General features: G+C 38.7%; 1 long non-coding RNA gene across 1 annotated transcript; it reads right to left on the bottom strand.

The window, feature by feature from the left end:
- Positions 1–7,272: 7,272 nt before the first annotated feature.
- Positions 7,273–24,924, bottom strand: LOC308529989. Its single transcript, XR_013996812.1, has 3 exons — positions 24,091–24,924; positions 20,411–20,560; positions 7,273–7,947 (listed from the first exon to the last, which is right to left on the bottom strand). It is a non-coding gene; the product is annotated as an uncharacterized lncRNA (long non-coding RNA).
- Positions 24,925–26,568: the final 1,644 nt, after the last annotated feature.

Below are 26,568 nucleotides of genomic sequence, written 5' to 3'. Positions count from 1 at the left end.
TCTCAATTCTTACATTTAATATGTCATTTCAACTTTGTTCTATTTCAATATTCATGAATTATTTTGGAGACCACACAATATATCCCTGATGCCATTTAAATCTTGTAATGTCTTTGGCCAAGAGTAATAAAATTGAGACCAGGAACAATTAGCAACTTCTTGGATTATCTTTCAGTTTATATGTCAATTTCAAAAGCTAAATTTTCTCTTTAACCCAAGTCAAGCTTTATGGAATTGATTCAAATGTTAACTGTGCTGTAGAATTTGAACTGCGAGATTGAGAAAATTAAAAATAGTTTCGTTTATTTTAGACTTTTAATTTCCTATAATCATTTCACAATCTATGATAAAACAGTTTGTGGTCTCTCCGACATGAAAACAGGATCACTCCTGAATTTTACTAATTGCACTTCCCTACAAGCCTTATTTGTGTTATTCTGATTCCAAACCCCACATCAGATACTTTAGGGGCAGCTGAGAAGAAAACAATCAGAGATATGTTGTTTCTTTGCCTGAATAATGAAATTTCCACAATATTTTGATCATTTATGGAAACAATGGAACAGATCTTTTAAATCCAATTTCCCATAGATCCTCACATTTACTGGATCTATAGCCATAGCAAATGTTCCCATCACACCATAACAAAAATATGTCTTAATGATGCACCATGGAGACCTCCAAGTTTAAATGTCATGGATATTTGATAGTTTTCTAAATTTTCTGTGGATTCTGTCCCTATATCAACTTATTTCCCCCTTTTCAGTACAAGTCTTGATGGGTTCTGCTTCATTGTCCACTTCTTCCCAAGTTTCTTTAAAATGTAGACACATCCAGATTAAATCACATGGAAGAATTGTTCATGGTACAACCTGTACCTTCTTGGAGAACCATACTTAATTAATTACAAAAAAAAAAAATAATAGCATTCAGCAGGAAAAGCAAAAAATGAAAGATCAAAACTCCAGCTAAACCCTTTGGCTATTATGAGTGACCTCTAAACCACAAACAACGCTAAAGTTCTTGGGAAAACTTTGTTTAACTGGCACACACAATACATATTAACTCAGAAGCAGGGCCCTGCCAAAAATGTAGACTGGCCGCTCTTTGTAAATGTGAAAAGAAAATCCGTATATGAGCAAAAGGAAAAACACATCTTTGGTGTCAACCTTCCTGTGAAACTTCTCTGTGGTACTTACAGTTCCATTTGCTGTTTTTTTGCAGAGATGTGATGGACGGAGCGAGAGGTACAGCTGGAGTGAAGGGTGCACCTGTTTGCATTTGAAGGCTGAGACCATCTCAGGTACAACTTTGTTCACTGTTTGTGATTCCTGATATACAGAGTCCCTTAAAGTCACTTCAAAAGAGCAAGTTTTGCAGAGGTCCCCAATTCAGGCTGCACATTATACTCACTAAGTGTTTTCAAAAATTCCCTCCAACACCTTATTTCTTCTCCAGGTTTACTAAATAACCTCTAGCCATAGGACCTAAGCATCAGTATTCCCTATTAATTCTCAATGATTCTGATGCAAAGTTAGGTCTGTAAACTCTCTATTAAAACAAACATTAGCAGCAATGTCCAACCAAGTCTTCTAAGATGGTAGGAGAGATAGGGATAGGATTGAAGGTTTAGAACTAGTTCCAATTTATAAAAAATCCCAAGAGAAACTATACATGCAACCTATATTATGGGTTTGGGGTTCATTGGATTTTATGTTTTGTTGTCTTTTGTTTTATCTATAACTAGGGCCCAGTGCACGAATTTGTGCGCCTTAAAAGGAACTGAGGGCTGCGAGGCTGCTTGGGCACAGGGGCAGGTCTCAGCCCATCCTCCACGCGCCCGCCCAACCCCTCCCACCATGGCCCCTGGTCCCCTGTCTGCCGGCAATCCTGCTCCTGCTACCACTGCTCCCACGTGCTGATGGGGCTGGCCCCACTCACACACACTGATGGCACAGAGCAATTGGGGCTGGCACTGGCAGCGGGTATGAGTGGGGCCGGTGCCATCAGCGGGTGTACGCCGGTGGCTGCTGTCCAGATCGCCCCTCAAGAGCAGAGGGAGGTGGTGAAGCCCTCAGAGGCAATCAGGGCAGCAGCCGCTATTCGCACCCGCTGACTGCGCCGAATGATCAAGAGGTGGCTCTAGTGCCAGCAGCAGGTGTGAGCACCGGGCAGGACCACGGCACACGGGAGCAAATAATTTTCAATAACCACAGGAGGCTTGCCCTGATGACAGTGACCGGTGCCTCACCTTGGTCTGGCGCCCCCACTTACCTGCTCCACCATCCCACCGTGGCCAACACCCACCATGTTCCACCTGCGTCCCCTGGTGGTCAGCGCATGTCATAGTGAACAGTTATTTCGGTTGTTCTGCCATTCGGTCTATTTGCATGTTAGGGTTTTATATATAGAGTATATTGTCTCAATAGAGTGTCATGAAAGAAAGATGATTTCTTTAAGGAATAGGAAATGAAAAATGAATTATTACATGAGAAAGCATTTTCTAGTAAATAACTATTTTCAACTATGGTCTCCATTTGGAAAAAAAAACTAAAAATAGGATCTCTGGTAGATAGCTATGGCGTTTGCCTATATAGCATTCATTCCCTTTCTTTTGGCAACAATGCTGTAATTTGTATTGGTAAAAGATCCCTCTCTCTGCCTTAGTCTGAGTTTAGTTGAGCCCACCACTGGTTCTGGAATGAGCATGTGACACTACCTAGATAATTCCAATCTCACATCCCTCAGCCAGAAGGATTGGTTCATATCCTTGAACCAATCCTTAGTCAGGCTATTAGAGCAATCAACTGTCAATCTAGCCTGGGGCCTTTTCTAGAGGGATAAGAAGGAAACCTGTGTTCATGTGAAGGCATTGCAAAGGAAAGCAAAAACTAGTAAAGAAGAAAGATAGAACTGGCCCAGTTGACATTATTGGATCCCCTGGATACTGATGTGCATCATATAAGCAAGATCCTGGACTTTTCAGTTATGTGACTTAATAAACTTAATTTTATCAAATTCATTCATTTATTCATTCATTCATTTTGTGAAAGCCAATTTGAATAAAGTTTCTGTTACCAATAGCCAAGTAAGTCTGATGAATATAAGATTCTTATTAGTGAAATTGTCAGAACTATTAAGAAAGTTAGAGATGCTTTACGATTTAATAGACAGTTTTTGTTTGTCTGTTTTATTAGGCAAACTGAAGCTTGAATGTCCTAGAATCAGAACCTCAAGGAAATTTCTGGTCAATTACTCAATCCATCAACAAGTAGTAAATGAGCTTCCCATCTGGGCCCATTACTCTTCTAGGCATAATAGAAAAGTAAAACTAAATAGAAAGCCTTGTCCCTCCCTTCAGTAAACTTACAATCCACTCAGAGAGACAAAGCAAGTACATTAGAAGTAACTTAGGAGGAAAAAGATCACATAAGCTTCAGTGGAAAGAGGTGTTAACCAGCACTCCTTAAGGCTTTCTGTGAGACACACATCATAGGAAGTGTTGCATAAAGACCCTAAGAAACAAATAGTGCAACCACTGACCTCAAGGAGCACATAGTCGAGAACATAAAACACAAATTCCAGAAATTAATTAAGTGTATTACACAGCAGCATACCATAACTTAATAACAAAGATGGTACCTTAGTACTAAGGCCTTATTAAGTAGCATGGTGATTACTTTACTGAAATGCTCTGAAAGCTCAGAGGCTTCTTCTCCTATGGCTCCCAGAAGTCACCAGCTTTCCTCTCAGAGAAGGATGTCACGTAACCTTTGAATCACTAGGGTTAGGGGCCTTCTCTAAATTCTACCACAGATCCCATGACTTCTCTGTTGAGACATGCCATTCTCTAAAAAATAAGACAAACTTTCAGTTTCCTAACTCTCCAACATTCTCCAGCTTTTCATTATTCTCCAACTCCTTGTTCCCCTTTAATGCTAAATCATTCTATACCTCTCGACCACCTCTTCAACTCTCCAAATTGTTTACAGAGTTAACCAAATGTAGCTTAATCTAGTTTTCATACTGAAGATAGAGAAGGGGTGATGGAAGGATGGACACAGGAGAGCAAAATTGGGTCCATGTTGGTAAAAATATCTTTTTTTTCTTTTTTTCCTCTGGATTTCTTCTCTCCTTCAACCAAATTCTGACTTCTTTGGAAACAAACTACTATTGAGTAGGGAGTCACTTTTGTACTCCAAAAGAAGAGTTAGTTCATCTAAATGACTCTCCAGCATGTGTGTGTGTGTGTGTGTGTGTGTGTGTGTGTTGAAGGTTTAAGAGCTTTGGAAGAGGGCGAGGCCAGGGGAAGGTTGAGAATAAAATTTACCAAATAAGAATCCTTATTTATTGTATGTACTCCTTTATCATTTCTTCAGGGAGTGAGGAGGATAGATTGGATTAGTACTGTAAATATTCACATACCAAGAACACAAAGAACATTTCAGCAGCAGAATAGAGAAAAATCCAAGTATTGAAGGTTCTCTAGGAACTATTCTGCTACCTTACTGCCTTGATTTTCCCTTTGAATTCTTACAAACCTCTCTGTTAATGCATGGAGAGCATGAAGCATTGAAATGGAAATTGCACAACTTGCCAACTTAGAATTCTTATTTTTAAATAAAAGTTGACATTTAATTGAGTGATGGAATAACAATGTGAGAATATTAGCCAGCATGATCCCACCCACACACCCCAAGTGGTCTTTTACCATGTCACTGACTTACCCACTGCTCAGTCAGCTAGGCTGTTCCCATCTAATTGTTTCAGAAAAGGAATGTGACAGCAAAAAAAAAAAAAAAAAAGAAAGAAAGAAAGTAGTTGATTCTTGGCTTTTGGAAGCCAAAAAACTAAAGGCCAAAGAAGTGTAGAAAGGAGTCACAATCTAGCAAAAGATGTGGGATAAAATATCATGACAAAGTACATGCGTTTCTCTAGATCCACACAGCCAAATTAGAAAACAGTGTTCCCTGAATGTTGACAGAAGTAGGAGTAAAGGAAATGCAATGCAAACATAGGCTTCAGTGCCCTCCCAAGGGATAGTCACTGCCTATGCTCCTAGGCCAGCCGTGGGCAAACTATGGCCCGCGGGCTGGATCCGGCCTGTTTGAAATGAATAAAACTAAAAAAAAAAAAAAAAAAAAGACCGTACCCTTTTATGTAATGATGTTTACTTTGAATTTATATTAGTTCACACAAACACTCCATCCATGCTTTTGTTCTAGCCCTCCGGTCCAATTTAAGAACCCATTGTGGCCCTCCAGTCAAAAAGCTTGCCCACCCCTGTCTAGGCTAAGCCCAAGCCAGGAGACAAAACCCCCCACAGAGTTTATGGAAACTAGATTGACCCAAAGAAGGCAAAACCTAAGAGAAAAGTGACTGCTGAGTTCATTTAGGCAGGCAGAGCCTTACACAACGTCAGAATTTCCCATCCTGCAGTGTGACAGAGAAGAAGAAAGACGACTGACTTGGGTCAAGTGTGGCTCAGAGAGAGCAGGAGAACTACTGGGCCTGGAGTGGTCAGGGGTCATGCTCACTGGAGGAAGGCCTGTCTCCAATGGTGACTTGCATGGACTAGCAGTTGGGGACGAGATGAGACAAACAATGTGACCGCCATTGTGGACAGAGGTCACTGAGAATCAGGTATGGCAATGAATGTCTTCAAAAGTGCCTCTATGGGTCAATGACATTGAGGACCAGACTTTGCCTGCCTCCATCCCTGTCCACCCATAATGCAAGGTCTTTAACATTAATTGGTGGAACATTCGTTAAGCTCTATAAAAAACTGATATATTTAAGTCATCAAAAACCATTGTCCAGCTGAAGAGTAATGGTCACATAACTTTCTAATGCAAAAACTGCTCTTTCATATTGATGATCACAAAATTATGTGAGTGATCTCTTACTAAAATGAAGTTGATCAAAACTTTAAAACTGACAACTATGATCAACAGTCACCCCATAACCTTAGAGTAACGAACGCTGAAACAGACACACTTCATCTTCTTGAAAATAAGAGACATAGCTAAAATATTTGCAAGCCAACAGGTACCTAAGGCATAATTTCAAACGATGCTCAATAATAGCACCATTTTCCTGGTTCCAAGAGCAATGAGTGGGTGGCTTAGGACCAGAGCAGAGGAAACCTCTGAGCTTTTATGCTGGGAATAAGTTAAAACATAATGTCACTTGTTTGGTGCCTCCAAACTCATGTACCATTTACATTAGTTTGTGATACGCTGCTTTTAAATGACTTGTGCATTTCCAAAGTCTACGCTTTATGCCATCAACAAAAGCTGCTTGTGGACAGGGACTATGTCAAATCCAATGGACACCCCTTAATTATTAGACCTTTCTCCAGTATTTAACATTGTTCTCCATTTACTCTTCCTAAAGTTACTCTGGAAGGCCTTCATACTAAGATATCATTTTTTGTTATTAAATTACAGTATGCTGCTTTGTAATGCACTTAATTAATTTCTGGAATTTGTGTATTATGTTCTCCACTATGTGCTCCTTGAGGTCAGTGGTTGTATATTTGTTTCTTAGGGTCCTTCTATAATACTTTGTATGATATGAGGCTCACAGAAAGCCTTAAGGCATGCTGGTTAACACCTCTTTCCACTGAAGCTTATGTGCTTCCTTCTTCCAAGTTACTTCTAATGTATTTGCTTTGTCTCTCTGAGTGGATTGTAAGTTTACTGAAGAAAGGGACGAAGCTTTCTACTTAGTTTTACTTTGCTATTATGCCTAGAAGAGTAATGGGCCCAAATGGGAAGCTCATTTACTACTTGTTGATGGATTGAGTGATTGGCCAGAAATTTCCTTGAGGTTCTGATTCTGGGAAATTCAAGCTTTAATTTGCTCAAGAAAACAAACAAACAAACAAACAAACAAACAAAAACTCTATTAAACATAAAGCATCTCTAATTTTCTTAATAGTTCTGACAATTTTACTAATAGCCCTAACCGGTTTGGCTCAGTGAATAGAGCGTCAGCCTGCAGACTGCAGGGTCCCAGGTTCAATTCCAGTCAAGGGCATGTACCTTGGTTGCGGGCACATCCCCAGTAGTGGGTGTGCAGGAGGCAGCTGATCGATGTTTCTCTCTCATGGATGTTTCTAACTTTCTATCTTTCTCCCTTCCTCGCTGGAAAAAAAATCAATAATTTTTTTAAAAATGTTGTATTCAATCAGACTTACTTGGCTATTGATAACAGAAACTTTATTCAAATTGACTTTCACAAAATGAATGAATGAATGAATGAATGAATGGATTTAATAAAATCATATTTATTCAGTCACAAAACTGACAAATCCAGGATCTTGCTTATTTGATGCACATCTGTATCCAGGGAGATCCAATAATGTCAATTGAACCAGTTCTATCTGTTTTCTCTGCTAGTCTCTGCTTTTCTTTGCAATGCCAGCCTTAGAAACTTTATTGTTTTGCTTTGGGTTTTTGTGTCCATTTCTTAAGGAACCTCAGAATGTAGGTGTTTTTGTAATTATACTTCTCAGCACCCCAAATTTTCCTCACTTTTTAACCCTTCCTTTTCTAGAAGGAGCCAATGCAACATCTTCCATATTTTAAATAATTTATGTCACCTTATACCAAATGTAGATTACTTTCTCTATAGTTTTAATTTTTTTTTCTTATGAGTTCAGGGAAGATGTATAATAATCAGCCATTTGTTCACTTAGTTTTAAAAAATTATTTAAAATGATGATTGAGTGACTATTATGTCCTAGATTAGCATCATGTTCTGTGTAGGAATCCATCATCTACTGAAATGTCATCCAGCCAGCTCTCTGCTAGGTCTAACAGTCTTGATTCATATTTCCCAAGCTTTCAGTCATTTTCATGTGTCTCTTCTATTATCTTCCTTCTTTTTATGAAGATCTTCTTTTGGTCAAAAGCTCAGAACTGAATCCAATAAATATCTGACCTAGTACAGATAAAACCAACAACAACAATGAAAATCTTAGGATTTGAAACATAGAAAGTTAAAAATTTTCTAATTGTAAAACTAAAGGACTGTCTTGTCCCAAAATATTTGAAATAGTAAATTTAGAAGAAGGAGAATAATAAAATAATAGAAATCACCTTTAATCCCAGTACCTCTTTATAATTTGTCATATTTCTTGCCTGTGCATATTGTTTTAAGTAGTTGAAAAAGACAATTTATGCATTCTCTACTGTGCTATAATTTAAATTATTTATAAATATTATATTATCTTTTATAATAACATCATAATTTATTTAATCATTCCTATGCTGTTAGTCAAATATATTTCTTGCAATTACTAAATAACATTGCCAAGAATTAGCTTGCTATCCAAGTGAAGTCTTTGTCATTTTTGCTATGGTTGAAAATGGTCTGTTATTTCTAATTTGTATACTAATGTTAAATTTACTGTTGGAGAACATAATACTTTGTGTTTTTTGATTTCCATTTGTGTTTACCAAGGTCTCTTGAAATCTGTTTCTACTAAAGGTGTGAATTTAGCAATGGAACTCTAAGTGGCTTTATTATAAATAAGTAACACTTGAACAGAAAATATATAAAAGGATATATATTATATAAACAAAACAAACAAAATATTATTTTTAAAATAAAGAATGTTTTTAAAAAATGCCAAAAATGAGCATGGAGTTTATTTATGCTAGGGTTTAAATTGGGCAGTAACATAACAACATAGCCTTGGGGCAGTCCATTTCACAATTATATATATATATATACACTAATCTTCACCTGAGAGTATTTTTTCCATTGATTTCCAGAGAGAGAGAGAGAGAGAGAGAGAGAGAGAGAGAGAGAGGAGAGGAGGGGGAGAGAGAGATGGAAGGGAGGGAAGAAGTGGGGAGAGAGAAAAACATCAGTGTAAGAGAGAGACACATCAATTGGTTGCCTCTGCATGCGCCCCTACCAGGACTGGGGTACCTGGAACCGAAGTATGTGCCCTTGACTTGAAATAGAACCCATGACACTTGGGTCCACAGGATGATGCTCTAACTACTAAGTCAAACCAGCCAGGCTAAATTTTATCTTTTACATCAATCATGATAACTAAAAAATAATAAAGCTCTTAATAGTCAGAGCTTATTAAAAGATTCACTTTTTTCAAATGTAAATCTGTATAATTTTAAAAAGCATTTACTTTATAATTGTAATTATGGTAACTATTCTCACCACTTAATATTTATTTAGCCCCCCCCCCCCCACCTCACGGAATATGGTAATATAGCAATTTGCTTTGTATTTGTTGAAAATGGCACTTTAAAAATCAAGGGAAATGTTATTTTAAAGTAAGTTGTTAACAGCTAGTTGGTCAAGGTGCTCTCTTAATATCCCTAAGGTGAAGAAACCAACAGAACCTCAACTCTGATCACTTAGGAGTAGTAGAATTCACTTGTGCCATAGTCATTTGTTTATGTGGTAAATAGGAGTAAGAAAATAGCTACAGGCAGCTTAACTATGAGCAACTCACCCCAACCCTCCCCCCCTGCCCCCCCCCCCACACACACACACACACAATTGTGGGTATGGAATGAGAGGAAGAATGTGTTCTGGGAAGCCATTTATGGGCAAGGGGTTTTGACATAGGCATAAAAAATAGTCCTCAAGAGAAGGGAGAACAAACTGGGATGTTGAAAAGTATGAAAATGTTGGTGATTTTACGTATAAAAGAATCACATCCACCATTTGGTCAGAGGTCAGGATGTGCATGTGGTAAGCTTACATTTCCCTGTCTCCTTGAAGTAGAGGTGCTCATGTGACTTGCATGGGCCAATGAAACACAAGGATGTGCATTATGTGCACGTGGCAACTTAAAGAACTGCTGCACAATTTGCCATGACCTGATCTTTCCACTGTGATATGGATTCATATTTTGACATACACCCTTCACCTACCAGCTTTCTGAGTGACTGTAATGAACAGAGCCCCATTGATAATTTGCTTTGGAAATCTATCATGCACAAGAAATAAATTTTTACTGTTTTCAGCCACTAGAATTTTGAAGTTGTTACTATCACAAAACCCTAATTTAATCGGTTAACCGTCCCTGTGAAAAAAATAGTCTCCAGTAACAAAACAAAATGTTCTTATATTCAGAATAATTTTACCAGCCTCATCCCAACTGACACAAGAGACCAAGTATTATTCTTGAATTTTTTAAATAGACACTCATTTGTCCTGAATGTCATCTTTTCTCTTGGGCACGGTTTTGTAGCAGATGGTGTCAGTGCCTCTCCAATATTACCTCCCTGTTACACTTGTTTGCACTTGGCCCAAAGTCCAACTCCTAGCACCAGCAGTTCTTTGTTGAGAGTGTCCTCTCACTGACGGTACTTACTCTGCCACCTGTTCAACAGGTGGAAAGTTTCTATATTTCAGGTCTTCAGGAGAAGCTGTCAAGGAATAGCTGAGGAATGTTGAAGTAATGTGGCTCCTTTCCTCCTTGAGTGGGATAACTCTGAAGTGGAATAAGTTGTATGGGCTGCCAGAGTTTCCCTACAGTGGTCGGCAAACTCATTAGTCAACAGAGCCAAATATCAACAGTACGACGATTGAAATTTCTTTGGAGAGCCAAATTTTTTAAACTTAAACTCTAGAGGTAGGTACATTGTTATTAACTTAATTAGGGTCCTCCTAAGGCTTAGGAAGAGCCACACTCAAGGGGCCAAAGAGCCGCATGTGGCTCGCGAGCCACAGTTTGCTGACCATGGCCCTAGCACAACGCTGCTTCAGTTGCTTCCTGGAACTGAAAACTGGCTTTATAACAGGAGCTTCCTGCCTAGTTTCACTTACCCATCCTCCTGCCTTTACCTCCTGACAAACTACTTGAGCTTAAAAGTGTATCTCAGTGTCTGATTGTCAGGGAACCTAAACTAGGTCAAATTTAAACAACCAAAGTTTTAGAACAGAGAATGTCGGGTGGATAAACGGCATGAGAATGGGTTTAAAGGTATGAAAACAAACCATTTGAAGAATAGCAAGTCATTTGGTTTGGATTAAGCTATATGCAAAGAAAAGTAACATGGGATATAGCTGGGAAAATAGATTGGCCAGATCATAAAAGATCTTGAATAATAAAGTGTTTAAGCTTTTAAGTATGTGGATTCCTAACCTGTTACGATATTGAGCCTTTCCTTCACTCTCTGATCTTTTCTCTTACGATTTTTAAATCTCTAGTATACAAACCAGAAAGAGAAGGTTGTATTCCTGTTAAATACAGCAAAGTAAAGGAAAGCCATAATCACTTTTTTCGGTCATTCAATCACTTTAATGATAATATCAAACTAGACAAGACTTGGACGACAGCAGCTCTGCATTCCTGACATGCAACCTCTGTCATCTGACCTTTCAACTTGAGAAGTATAGATAGCATTGTTCCTGAATGGAGTCATTAATTGAACTTTATACTCAAAAACAGTATGACTTAAAACTTGAAAGGCACCTGGCTATTATCTCCTCATTATGATAAGTAAGCACAAACTCAAGAAACAAAATCTGATGCCTTAGTGTGATATATCAAGGAGCTAAAATCATCTCTCTGGAAATTACTGACCTTAAAAAGGCAGCACACATGCCCTAACCGGTTTGGCTCAGTGGATAGAGCGTCGTCTTGCGGACCCAAAGGTCCCAGGTTCGATTCCGGTCAAGGGCATGTACCTTGGTTGCGGGCACATCCCCAGTAGGGGGTGTGCAGAAAGCAGCTGATCCATTTCTCTCTCTCTCTCATCAATGTTTCTAACTCTCTTTCACTCTCTCTTTCTCTATCAACTCTCTCTTCCTCTCTGTAAAAATCAATAAAGTGTATTTAAAAAAAAAAAAAAAGGCAGCACATAATGGTAAGAGCATTGGCTACAACTCAGGACTCTGCCTTAGGTGTGATCTTAACCAAGTCACTTCTCTTCGGGACTCAGTTTTTATATCTCTAAAATGATAGGATAAGACTAAAAGAATACCTCCAAATTTTTCTCTCTCAAAAATTCTGGGCTTCCAAGTATTTGTATTTTATATAAGGTTTATTGGTATGCAGAACATTCCTATACCTTCAGCTAGTTCTGCAATTCCAAATTCTTCAGCAGCTATGTGTATACTTATTGCATCTACTCTCTAAAATCACCTTCCTCCTCTCTGTTCACCTTCCTTTCCTTTACACCCCTAGCAAGATGATATGCAAATATTTTCCTTGACCTTTGGAAAGGGTGTAAAGATTAACCTGTCTCATCTCTCAAGAAAATGGAAGCTAATTTTGGGTTTGTTCAATGATGGGGTCTTAGGGTTTAAAAAGCCCTCAGAGTCTATTGGGGAAGAACAAGAGGATTATAGCTTAGAGAAGAGCGAGAACACCTCTAAATACCTTCTAAAAAGCAAGGGCTGGATGATTCAGAGGATTAACAAATGAAGCTTCTAGAATTTAGAAGTTGCCAAGAATGCACAGTGCCCCTTTGCCCAAGAAGAGCTGTGTAACAAATTCTAGCAACTCTCCATTATGTGGGTGCCCAGGAGTCTCCCAGAAGAGAAGAGTGGGAGGCCACCGTTGCTACTATCCAGGGACTATAGCATTGGTTCTTCCTATCAACAAAGAGAAAAGAACAAATTAGTCAACCCTCACACTTCAGGTATTGACTATCAGGTAGGAAGGACACTTGACCACACGCACATTGCCATAATACTTTGCTCAGTATTTATCTAATTCCATGGTAACCCCGTTCTCACAACAACCCAGTATGTCCACATTCCAAAGGAGATAATGGAGGAGGAAAGGGGACATCAGCCGTTAGAGCTAAATGTAAATTGATACCAGGAAGCCTTCAAGTCTCAGAAGATAGAAATTATTTCCAAAAATGTAAGAAGCCAGTCAATGATTCCATACTTATTCACATTTTTGTTTATATTTAATGATTTTTGTTGTTAAATCTATTTGAAATCCTATCACGAAAAATTTTTCTAACGAGGCTTTCACAATTTTAAACTGAATGGTTGGATTTAATAAAGGTAAATTCATATAAATTAAGAACAACTAGCATATAGGTAACAGAAAGGCATGGATATAATTGAGAAGAAATATAGTGATGCGTGTGGTGCTATTAATTGAATTAAACGTTTAAGTATAATTTTGTTGGTGATAAATTTCAAGTGAGGAGAATTTTTTTGAATGAAAGAGAATGTACTAGTATCCAAAAGACTGAATAGTTATTTACACCAATTAATTCAGAAGTCATCTAATGTCTCCCATGAGACGGGCATTTCAGGAATGTAGAGGACTAGGTTGTGAAATTGATGCCTTTCCCCATGAATTAATCAGCATCCTCAGAGTTGAACAGGTGTCAGATGAGAAAGGTCAGACTTTACTGACCTCAGGCAGCAGGAAACCAACACACTGAAGACCCTATTATCTATTATCAGACTGTAAAACAAAAATCAAAATGCTATTTCACATTATAGTTTTAAGGTTTTATCAAAAGCCAACATTGCTCTATGTTAGAGAAAAAGAGGTTTGAGGAATTCAAGGAGAAAAAATCCACTTTTGTAGCTTACATGCGATTATGGATGTGGGAGGCATTTTTCCACTACTGGCAAACCCAGGGAAAAATCTTTGTTTTGTTTCTTGTTTTTTTGCAGAATTTGCAAAAACAATAACTTTAAATCAGCTCTCCCGATCTACCACAGGCTCTGGGTAATTATCCCCAAAAGGTCCCTTTAGTGAGTCAGTTTCTATTTTTTTCCTCAAAAGTAGTTTCTTTTTGACATTTTTATGCAGTCTTTCTGTTTGCTAAAATAACAGAAGTCTCCTATTAAAAAAACATCAACAACTGTCAGGGATTTTGTTTCTCCAGAGCTCAGCTCTCAAGCCTCCTGACACAGTGACTAACATGGCCATCTGAGTTGTGTATTTCATGTAAATCCCTCCTTTTCCTTAGCAGATTAATGAAACTGAAATTGAGACTGGCCCACTGCTCTATTATCAAACACCTACGTTACATACCTGAAGCCTCTCTGTGACTCTTCTATTTTTTTTTTATTCTGATCTTAAAGAATAAAGTGTCAGCCAAAAAGAAAAATCAAATAATGAGAACTCCTGTTTCTGGCCAGAATGGAGAAAAGGACAAATTTACTCTCCAACTTGAAACAAGAGAAAATTAGACAAAAATATATGAAGCAATGGTTTTCAAGACATGGGATCGTGGGGTGATGAAGGATACTGATCCCTGAAAGGTGAGAAACAAATGAAGTAAACCCTATATTGTCCCGCCTTACTACCTTAAAGGTGGGTCCAGATCACATCCAGAGAGAGAGAGCCCAGGTGGAGTGTATCCAACTCCTTAAGTTGAGGAGCTACAGTTGAGAATCTGAAGAGACCCGGGCAGCTATAGTTCATAGTACAGAGTACCAGAGAGGAAAGAGCGGCACAGAAATCACTACAGATACCTACTGAGTGTCCCTCTTGAGTATTCAACTGAGTACAGACCAGTGCATGCATGTACACTGATCTGAAACTATCTGAGGCCAGAGAAAAAAATCACCCAAAAGGATGAGGGGATACCAGTGCCCAGCGAACAATCACGGGTAAGAAGAGTGCCTGTACCCATCAGGCAGACTGAAAACTTTAAAATTTACAGGGCATTGAGTGCAGTACTCAGAAGGCTCTTCCTCAGTAGTGGGAAATAATTAGCCCATGACTATTCACTACATGGGTTCTGCCTAGCAATTAAAAGCAAGATCAGATAGGACCAAACTATTTCCAAGTAACTGAACTGTGTCCCAGAAAAAAGCTCAAGAGTATTTATAGGAACACAATAATATTCAGCATCCCACAAGGTATAATTTACAATGTCTGGCATCCAATCAAAAAGTTCCAGACCCACAAAGAAGCAGGAAAATATGATCCATAATGAGGAGATAAATCAATCAATTGAATCTGATTAAGAACTAACCACAGATGTTAGTTAGCAGAGAAGGACATTAAAATGGTTATTATAATTGTATTCCATATGTTCAAAAAGTTAAGCAAAAACATGGAAGATATAAAAAAATTCAAGTAAACTTGTGATAAAAACTACAATGTGTGAGATAAATAGACTTTTTAAGGTTAACAGTAAATTAGACATTATGGAAGAAAAGATTGGTGAACTTGAAGGCATAGCAATAGAAACAATTCAAGATGAAACAAAGAGAACTTTAAAATTGACACCATATCAAAGAGGTGTGGACAACATCAAGCAGTCTAACATATGAGTAATTGGAGCCACAATGGGGTTATAGGAAAAAGTATTTGAAGAAATTGTGGATAAAAATTTTCCAAATTTGAGAAAAACTATAAACACATATATGAGAAGCTAAGAAAACAAAAAAAATGATACCAAGTCACGGTATAATCAAATGGACCAATATCAGTATTAAATGAAAAACCTTAAAAGAAATCAGAGAAAAGGATGTGTACAAAGAAACAAAGAGAAAATAACATTTTTTGTTACAAACAATGCAAGAAAGAAAAACAGTAAAGCAACATCTTTAAAGTATTGAAAGGAAAAGAACAATCTGCCATTCTTGAATTCTATGCCCGAGTGAAAAGTCTTTCAAACATGAAAACAAAAGAGACACTGCACTATACAGAAGCTGAAACAATTCATCACCTTCTTTGAGAAGGTCATAAAAATTGATAAATCTCTATACTAATAAGGAAAAAGAGAAAATACAAATTGTCAACATCATAAATGAGATATGATATCATTACAGACTACCCCAACCCTCAGCAACCATCACCCACCCCAATCAGTCAGCAGCTGTTGAGAGTGGCTGTTGCAATTTTTTAAAATAAGCCAAAAATGAAGTCTGCCAAATCAGTGGACTCTTCCTTTCATTAATGATTTCTGTGTGGCATGTGATGCTGTTTGATAACATTTTATTAATAGTAGAACTTCTTTCAAAATTGGAATCAATCTTCTCATACCCTGCTATGGTTTAGCAACTACGTTCATGATGACTGTGGGGGGTGGGGGGGAACACGGTGAGAGAGGTGAAGGGGGGATAAATGGTAATGGGGAAATTTTTTTTTAAATAAAAAAAATCCTTGTTATGATTTCAACAATTTTCATAGAATCTTCACTGGGAGTAGATTCCATCTCAAGAAACCAATTTCTTTGCTCATTGTAAGAAGTAACTTTTCATCCATTTAAATTTTCTCATTAGATTGCAACAATTAAGTTACATCTCCACGCTTCACTTGTAATTTTATCACCTTTGCTATTTCCACCACATCTGCAATTATTTCCTCCACTGAAGTCTTGAACACTCATCCATGAGAGTTGGAATCAACTTTAAAAATCCTGTTACTGTTGATATTTTGACATCTTCCCATGAATCATAAATGTTCTTAGTGGCACCTAGATGGTGAATTCTTTCCAGAAGTTCTTCAATTTACTTTGCCCAGTAAATACATCAGAGGAATCACGATGGTAGATATAGCCTTTAAAATGTCCGTCTTAAATAATAACACTTGAAGTCAAAATTATTTTTTGCTCCATGGGCTGCATAAAGGATGCTGTGTTAATAGGTATGAAAACAACATTAATCTCACTGTGCATCTCCATCAGAGCCTTTGTAGTGACCAGGTGCATTGTCAATGAGCAGGAATATTTTGAAAGAAATCTTTTTTTTCTGAGCAGTATTCTCAGCAGCAGGCTTAAATATTCAGTAAACAATATTGTAAACAAATGAGCTGTCATCAGGTTTTGTTTTTCTATTTATAGAGCACAGGCAGAGTGGATTTTCTGAATGGTAAATGAATATTGGCTTGCCCTTAAAGTCACCAGCTATATTAGCCCCTAACAAGAGAGTCAGCCTGTCCTTCGAAGCTTTGAAGCCAGCATTGACTTCTCTCTAGCTATGAAAGTCGTACATGGAATCTTTTTCCAATACAAGGCTGTTTTATCTACATTGAAAATCTGTTGTTTAGTGTAGTCACCTTCATTAATTATATTGGCTAGATTTTCTGGGTACCTTGCTGAAGTGTCTTCATCAGCACTTGCTTCACCTTGCACTTTTATGTCATGGAGATGGCTTCTTTCTTTAAAGCTCATGAAACAACTTTTGCTGGCTTCAAACTTTTAACCTCTCTCAGCCTCCAAAGAATTGAAGAGACTTGGGGCCTTTCTTGTATATGACCTTTCTCTGTATTTTTAAGGGAATGTTATGGCTGATTTGATCTATCCAGACTACTTATTTTATATTTCTGATAATTGGAAGAATTTCCATAGACTAGCTTCTATCTCTGTACATTTCAACTCAGGTATCTCCTCACTACTTACAGATTTCTGGTGCTGGAGACCTTAGCACCCATTCATATTGTAATAAAACCTCTAATCCTCCAGGTTCTTGTTCCAAACACAGGTGAGTTGGTACAGTTGACAGAATAAATATTCCTGGAAGGCAAAACTACACTGGGGTGGCTAGCAATACCTTAATTAAATATTGAAGTGTCTATGACCCACATAACTACATCCCTGTTGAACTGCATCACCTTAGCCATATCTCTTTATATACTTTTTATTGATTTTATTTTTAGAGAGAGAGAGGAAGGGAGAAGAGAGAAACGTCAGTGTGAGAGCAACATTGATCAGCTGCCTCCTGCACACCCCCTACCTGGAATCAAGCCCGTAACCAGGGCATATGTCCTGACCAGGAATCAAACCAGCAACCTCTCTGTGCATAGGATGATGCCCAACCCACCAAGCCACACGGGCCAGGCCACCTTAGCCAGATTTCAACATTTCTATAGTCATTGCAATGCTACCCAACCCAAGTAGAATATAATGAGGCAACGAGTATGAAAGGGGAGAATAGACAGCTATCTTAACCAATTACAATAAAAATATCTAGCTTTTGAAAATTTTAGAAAATCTTAAAACAATATGAACACATTGCTAGAGTTTCTCTCACAGACTTAGAAAGGGAGGTGAGGGATCATTATGCTTAAACTTCATTAGTTTTCCAGTGAAATGACCTTTGAAATGAGCCATGATTACTTCTTCCTACACCTTCCCATTTTCTCTGTACTGATTTCTTTCTCCTTTCACAGCCATTCCCAGCTTCTTTTAGTTGCTTAATTTAGGGTTGATGATAGGCATTTGGCTTTATATGTGATCCATATAACACTTTGAGAACTATAGCTATATATTCTTATCACATATAGGGAAAAAGATTGAAGGTAATTTCTGCAAAATGAGGAATTATCATGATAAGGGGAAATACACTTTGCTTAAGATATATTAACATATTACCTCAGAGGAGAAACTAACGTGTGTATACCTTTTTGTTTAATTAAGTATATGTACATAATTTGATAATTTTGCTCCTCAAACATAAATTCATACCCCAGGTTTTATTATTCCTATGGAATTAAAATTCCAATTAACTAGACTTATCAGAGAATAGCATCATTTAATGTTTTTCTGCCTAATTTAAAATAATTCAACAAAACATTTTTTTTTCATTCTGTTCAGAATCTTTGTAAATTTTAAGTGGACAACTTTTCTCACTTAGTGAAATAGCCTAAATGTAATTGAATTTGATTAACTAGGTTGCTGAATTGTTTCAGGAATGTGACTCTGGAAGTGGGTGTGGAAGATGAAGGGTTCTTAATGAAAGCACCTTCCATGGGGAGTACCTGTGTCACTTGGAACTCTTTATGGTGAAAGTGGCACAAAACCTATAAAGCCGCTCAAGTTACAAATAGCAATTTGAGCAAATAATTTTGCAGTTAAGTCCAGAAACTTCAGGTGAGGTTTGTTCAGGAGTTCAATGGTTGTCAGTATGAACCTAAATTTCCTCTAATTTTCTTTTTCTTTCTTTCTTCTTTCCTTCCTTCCTTCCACAGCTCCCTCTCTGTCCAAGGTTGCAGGTGTGAAGCACCGGTATTCAAGATAGCCTCATACATGTGCATAGCGTGGCAGGCTGGGTTTGCATCTTTCTAGCATTTTTTTTCTTTTCTTTCTGAGTTTACAGGATTTCACTTCAGTGCTCAATAGCCCTTAAAGCCAGGGAGCATTTTCTTTAGTTCAACCTAAAATCCTTCTGTCATAGCAGCAAGGTTTCTAACCTAATCTGTAGATATTTGAGCACATCTGGTCAATCTAGTCTATGATAAAAACTTCCAGGTACCTGAACATCATTAATAGATTTACTCCTCTCTCCTGGCCATGGAATTATCCTCCCTCATTTGCTGTACTATTTCTTGGTTAAAAACTATCATCTTTGTCTTTCTAATTTACTCTATCCCACTATTCCAATCCTTTCCTGAATGGAACCCTCACTTTGATGATGGCATATAACCAAAAGAAATATTGGAATATAATAAATGGAGAGAAAAGTTAGGAATATAATAGGAGGAGGAGAAGAAGCACTAGAATAAGTGACCAGAAGGAATATAGTCAGAGGAGCAAATGTGACTATAGAGGCATGGCATTTAGATGGAGCAGGATTTGAGCACTGGCCCTGTGACTGACCTTTTCTGAACACTCTTTAAAATTACTTGACCCTTCAGTTCCTTCGTATGTAAAATGGAGATCATTCATGGGGTATTGTGAAAACTAAATAATATACACCGCATGGAAGAAAATCTTTGCTGGCACTAGCAACAGCTCGATAAATGTTTACAAGGATGTGGCAGACACGGAGGAGCCCACCCAATTTTTCTTGAATTCCTTTGACCATTTCCATGCATTCCTTTCTGCTCCTCGGCTTCTGCTTCCAAAGACTCTCCCATAGGACTGTCCTTTAGAGGTCTGCCCTAGGGCTGTTGAAGCAGAAATACCTGGGAGTTTACATCGCCCTGGGCTGGGCCTCAGCAGTGACCTATGATACAAGAGTAAGGAGGCTCACCTCCTCCCAGCTGCCTCGTGGTGGACAACTCAACCTCACCCCCAGGGTTCCCTTGTAAGAACAGGCTAAAGCTCCTGTTATGGGCTTTGGCCCGAAACAGCACATGTTGCTTGACTTCATCGCTTTTCCTGTCCTGATTCCTCCACTTTCTCACCAGGTTCTCCTGGGACCACTTCCTTCATAAATCATTTGTACACAAATGCTCATCTTAGTCTCTGCTTCTGGGGACCTGACCTAAGACATTTACCAATATAATTATCCTGCTTACTTCCTCATAGTGCACGTTTTTCGAATACCTCAGCTCAAGAAAAAATAATACTGAATTTTGCTCAGGTAGATACATGTTTGGGAAAAAATATTTCCAAATGGGGCAACTTCTGCAACGCATCACACTACAGATAAACTGTAACAGCACACAGTGAATAATTTAGGTAATTACCAGAAGTAAAGGAAGTTTTAAATAGGTGGCATGGGCATTTCTGAAATAATTCAATATTGTTGCTTTGCCATTCCTCACCTTGTTTCTGTCCTACTGAGCCCACAAGGAGCAAAACAGTTCCCAGCCATAGACACAATTCTGCTCTAATCTCCTCTCTTCCCTTGTAAGAGACCACGTCCAGAGGCAGGGTCTTTGGAAGTCCGAATGAGGTCTCTTACTTGAGTCACCCTGGAGAAGGAGATATGACAATCAAACACCCAAGCAAACACAAACACGCTGGAATTGGAGAGGAAAGACAAGAGTTTAAGTTCTTACAGAGACAGATTCAGGGCAAAAACAATGAAGAACACTCCAAAAGCATTCAGAGTAATTGCCAGCCAGGTCCTTGAGGCATTACAAAGGGGATTTGGGTGTATGTCAGGATGACTTAGAAGTCCACATGCAGAGATTTTAGAGCTGAAGACCACCACGGATGGGAGTTCACTTTATCTCACTATCCAGCCACCACTCCTGAGGGGGAATTTAAAGGACATAAAGTAATGAAAGATGGGCCATCTCTCATTTGTTCTCCTTTCATCATTGTGCCCAACTTCTGGATTGGTCAACAATTAGTAAATCTGCTGTCCCAAGTTTAAGGGGAAATCAAATTCCCAATAAGAATCAGCATGTTTCATGTTTCTCTTTGCCCAGGGAGGGAATGGGGTGGGAGCAGGCAGTACCATGCCTGCACTGTACAGCATGAGCTTTCAGAGACTATCTTTCAGTAAATTGCGCCTGCCAAAAATGCAAGCCCAAGTATGTGAAGCAATACCATCAGTATTTTTCATATGCATTTGCCCTTCCTGGGTTGCAAGGGGCAGAAGTGTACATGTTTTCAATTTTAACATTAATCTGATCATTCCCTTCTAGCTCTCTTCCCTTTTACCAATCTTCACTCCAATCAGACTGATTTTGAGGCTTTCTAAAAATCCAAATGATATGCTGTTGTTTCAGCCAAGATTACCCTCCACTCTGTGGCATAATTAGACTTCCTACTAAGTCTACTCACACAACTGCAACCCCATCCATGTTTTAATTGGAGTTTTACATTTAAATCGATAACTATAGAGAGGATTTCTAACCACTTATATTAGACCAGTTTTGTTTGTTTCCAAAAGATGAGGAGCTCTTGCTCTTGCCAAGGCCGCGGCATGATAAATACATTGAAAAAGCAGGGTGTGCACACACACACACAGATTTTCTACAAGGCCTCTTTTCCAGGTTGTCATGGTTTCTATTGATGCCTATTACCTATGGTAATTCTGTTTGGATGATGTTCTATTTGTTCTGTTGTTGTTTTTGCCTATTTATTTATTTTAAAAATTACAGCATTTGCCTGCCTCAGTTTATAGGGTAGGGCTCTTAAGAAATTTAGAACTCTCGTCCTGGCCCCATGGCTCAGTTGGTTAGAGAGTTGTCCTGGTGTGCTGTGTTGTAGTTGGATCCTTGGTCAGGGCACGTGCAGGAGTCAACCAATGAATGCATGGATGGATAGAAAAACAAATCAATGTTTCTCTCTCTCCCTTCCTCCCTATATATAAAATCAATAGATACAAAGTTATAAAAAAAAAGAAATTTAGAACTTTCTTAATCTCCTGTTCTCTCATTCCAGTTTGCTTTGAGCAAGTTGTTTATATGTGAACCCATTGTCTTACTTAATCCATAGAGATTGATGAGATGCCTTGGATTATTAGACCTTGAACCTAACAGAATTAAGTTCTTCCAGAGTCAGTGATGAAATCTGTATAGTTAAATGCAATGCTAAATCCCATCCAAAGGTTCTCATCTTATGTGTCAGCAACATTTGACACAATCAATCACTATCTCTATCTTGAAAAATGTTCTTCACTTGGCTTCCAGGACATGGTACTCTTTTTTACCATTCCTTCTCAGCTTCATTGAATTATTTCTCTTTATCTCTCTAAACCCTAAGATTTAATCCACAGACCTCTTTTCTAAGAAGTGACCTAAGTGATCTCATCCAGTCTCATGGCTTTAAATATCATCTACATGCTGATGATCCTCAAATTTATGTCTCCAACTTGGGCCTCTCTCTCTCAACTCCAGACTCGTATATCCAAGGGCTTACTTGATAACTCCACTTAGGTATCTAGTAGACATATCATTCTTAACATGTCCCAAATAAAGATCTTTACACACACACACACACACACACACACACACACACTACCTTCCTTCTTCAACTTTTCCCATCTATACTAATGAAAGGGTAATATGCTAATTAGACTGGGTCGACTGGACATCTTCCGGTCGTCCAGTCCTCCTTCTGGACAAAGCCATGGTGGCAGGGGCTGAGGCAGAGGCGATTGGAGGCGATCAGGCCAGCAGAGGAGCAGTTAGGGGCGATCAGTCCGGCAGGGGAGGGTGGTTAGGGGCGATCAAGCCAGCAGGCAGAGGCAGTTAGGGGTGATCAGGCCAGCAGGCAGAGTGGTTAGGGGCAATCAGGCAAGCAGGCAAGTGAGTGGTTAGGAGCCAGCAGTCCCGGATTTTGAGAGGGATGTCTGACTGCCGGACATCCCCCGAGGGGTCCCAGTCGGACATCCCCCGAGGGGTCCCAGATTGGAGAGGGTGCAGGCCAGGCTGAGGGATCCCTCCCCCTATGCATGAATTTCATGCACTGGGCCTCTATTCTTAAATAATTAAATCTCCATTCTACCAGTTATTCATATCAATATCCAGGTGGCATCCATAACTCTATTCTTACCCTAAGTAAGAGCCATCATCAAATTCTATTGTCTCTACCTTTGAAATATATTCAGAATACCACCACCCTGATCCAGTCCTGTCTAAATTTCAGTAACTTCCTAACTGATCTCCATCTTCCATGGCCCCTCTTCCATCTATTCTCAGGCAACATAACATCCAGAGTGATCCTTTTAAAAGGCAAATATAATCATCTTAGTCTTCAGCATAAAACCCGCCAGTGACTTCTAATGGGTTTAAAAGAAAAAGCCAATGCCCTTTCTATGATTCACAAGGATCTACATGGTCTGGTCCTCTTTATCTCTGTGGTATCATCTCCTATGACTAACTTCTGCATTTACTTCCTATTAGTATTCACAGCCTCTTTGTTTTTCTCCACAGAAATGTGAAGCATGGACCTGGCCAGGTAGCTCAGTTGGTTAGGACATCATCACAATACACCAAGGTTGTGGGTTTGATCTCTGGTCAGGGCTTGTGAAAGAAGCAACCAATAAATGCATAAATAAGTGGAACAACAAATCGATGTCTCTCTCTCTCTCTCTCTCTCTCTCTCTCTCTCTCTCTCTCTCTCTCATCAAGAAAAATATTGTCAGTTATCCCCAGCCCCATGGCCTTTGCACTTGCTGTTCCCTCTGCCTCGATTATTCATCCCCAGATATCTACATGGCTAGTTTTCCCATTTTCTTCAGGTCTTTACTTAAAATCGTCTTCTCAGTGAGGCTGATTGTCCCTACTCTGTCTAAAACCTCCCCTCCTTTGTTCATGATTAGCCCTTATCACTATCAAAAATGGCATTTACTTTATATATTTTATTTATTATATTTTCTAATCACTGAAATGTGAGTTCCATGAAGGAAGACATTTTTTCTGTTTTGTTCATTACTAAACTCCCAGCTCCTAGTGCTGGAACATAGTAGGTGCTCAGTAGATATCTGTTGAATGAATGTATTATGGTCGGTACGTACAGAGATCGTTTTATCTAACATCTCACTTACCCCAAATAAAAAAGAAGATAGCATAAGAGCTGCTGTCCTTTGTTTCGCCGAGTTTTACAGTTCTCCTCTTTGCCAACTCTTTTGTTGCCTTCCTTTTTGTTATTATTTTTTTAAAATTTGAAGATACATAGCATGGATTCTACACCTGCAAGCAACAGAAAATCAGTGAAGGAGTGAAGAAATACCTGCCATTTTATTACGCCAATGAGACCAATTGAGATAACTTTTTCAGAACTGTGGCTAGTCTTTCAATTTTGTTTTTTTGTTTGTTTGTTTTGTTTGTTTGTCTGTTCATCTTTCTGTGTCTCTGATTCTCTCATACCTAAGGCCAGGGGCACCTTCCCTTCCCATAGTGTATCACCTGCAGGCATTAAAATACCTATAGGCACGTGCATGTGTGTTATTTGTTCATTTGGGGATTTGGGATGTTACTATTAGGGTGTGGAAGATTGGTTTCATACAGGGAGTTATGTAGCATCTTCGGGGGATCTGAGACCTAGAAAACAGCAGTCCTACTCAAGGAAGGCCATGCTACCAGGGAGCCCAGTTATCAATCAATGTACCACAAAAATTAAACTGGCTCTTATAACAGCAGTTGAAGCACTGTGGGCAATGAATTCTTAGGGGGTGGCAAAACAGATGAAATCCAGTCATCACATTTTACAACAGATCTGCTGCTTGATAAAGTACAACTGGAGAGCAGACTGTTAGCAATAAGGCCATTTCTAAGAATAAAATGAGAGTTTGTAAAAGATCCATTTGAATTATTAACTCCAAAAAGTGGCTAGAGAAGAAAATGGTTGCTGGTATCACTGGCTTTTCCCCTCACGTGTATGATTAGAACAAAGGGAGGCACAGAAGAGCCGGGGAAAGAAGTGAAAGCAAATTTTCCTCCGACATAAGGAGGCACATTTTCACGCAGTGCCTCATCGATACATGGAGAGGCCACCTACCAGGTAAAGGAAAACACTGCGGCCGTTGCGAAAGCAAGCAGATGCCGAGGCAGGAGAAAACAACACTCATTTTTCCCGAACACCATCTCTTTTTTTGCTTGCAAAAGCATTCCTTTAATACCAAGTGGACACATCTAGCCTTTACTTTACTTCGCACCCTGTGGCTTTTCACTCCCCACTCCCAGACACCCCAATGCAGATTCAATTTAAAACCTGAGCCCTATCGAAGGTCACAAGGAAACAGCCAAGGTGACCACAAATATCTTTCCTCTTGCTCTGACTTTACAAATGAAGGATGAATGGATATGGAAAGACAATATTAGTGTTTTACAATTTAATATTTTTTCACCACATTAAGATGAGACTTAAAATCTTTCATCTGAATCAAACAAGAAAACATGTTAAACAGGTGGTAATGGTCAATGTTCTCCTTTGCTTTTATGAGCATGTTCTCTCCACGTTGTATGGACACGCGTGGAAGCATTCTGACTCCAGGAAATAAAGAAGCTTCATTATGGAATCCAGTCCAGTGGAGTAGCATAGATTCTGAAGATCCTGGGAGAGTATTTGGCCTTTTGCTCTTCAGAAATTTGCTCTCAAGGCCCTTCCAAGTCTTCCTTTGTAAATCCTTTCAGTAGAAAAATCCCTAAATTTGCTTTAAAGAATGTACAGTATGACCTTTCAGAATATGTGGGTTCCATTGACCATAAATATTATTAATAGGTAGTGCCAGTGTTTTCTGATTACTTCATTATTAAAGATACATTCCTTTGTTATATAAAAGTAAGTGAATGTCAGATAAGTTTGATATTTGCAACCATTAAGGATTTAACTGTCCTCTTTAAAAGCAAGGGAGTAGCTTTTACACCTCAGGTATTGTAAGTCTGATCAGGGCACTTCAAGAAACACAGTGAAAGACCCAAGATAAGAAGAAAAGATGCTAGGATCAGTTTAGTCTAAAAATCTAAAGGGTGGGAGGCATAGTTTCAAAGGTTACAAAATCACCATGTGTAAATAAACTCATTTGCCAAATTCTGGAATAACAGTACTTGAAAGTAGTTTGGAGTTGCGTTATTGCATTGTTTGTTGTTATTGGATTTTTTTTTTCAGTACATTTTGCACATCACAGGGTGTGTATAGGTTTAGAAATCCAGTTTTTAAAAATGAAGTCATATATATGATCCAAAAAATGTGGGTAGATTTTGTTTGTATTTATTTACTTTGTTCAAGGCACTGTCCTAAGCACAAGGGAGAGGGAGAGAGAGATAGAAACATCAGTGATGAGAAAGAATCATTGATTGGTTGCCTCCTGCACGTCTCACACTGGGATCAAGCCCACAACTTGGGCATATGCCCTGACTGGGAATCGAACCATGATCTCCTGGTTCAACCACTGAGCAACACCAGCCAGGCAAGGTAAGTATTCTTAATATCTTCATTTTACAGATGGAAACTGAGGCTCAGACAGGGTAAGTAACCTTCTTGATATCACACAGCTGATAGGTGGTAGAGTCTGGCACCAGGG

Source organism: Myotis nattereri, assembly GCF_964212035.1.
Source record: "Myotis nattereri genome assembly, chromosome: 14".
In the NCBI taxonomy this organism is placed as follows: Eukaryota; Metazoa; Chordata; class Mammalia; order Chiroptera; family Vespertilionidae; genus Myotis; species Myotis nattereri.
The sequence above is the reverse complement of the archived record's forward strand: the minus strand, read 5'-3'. Positions and strand labels throughout refer to the sequence as shown.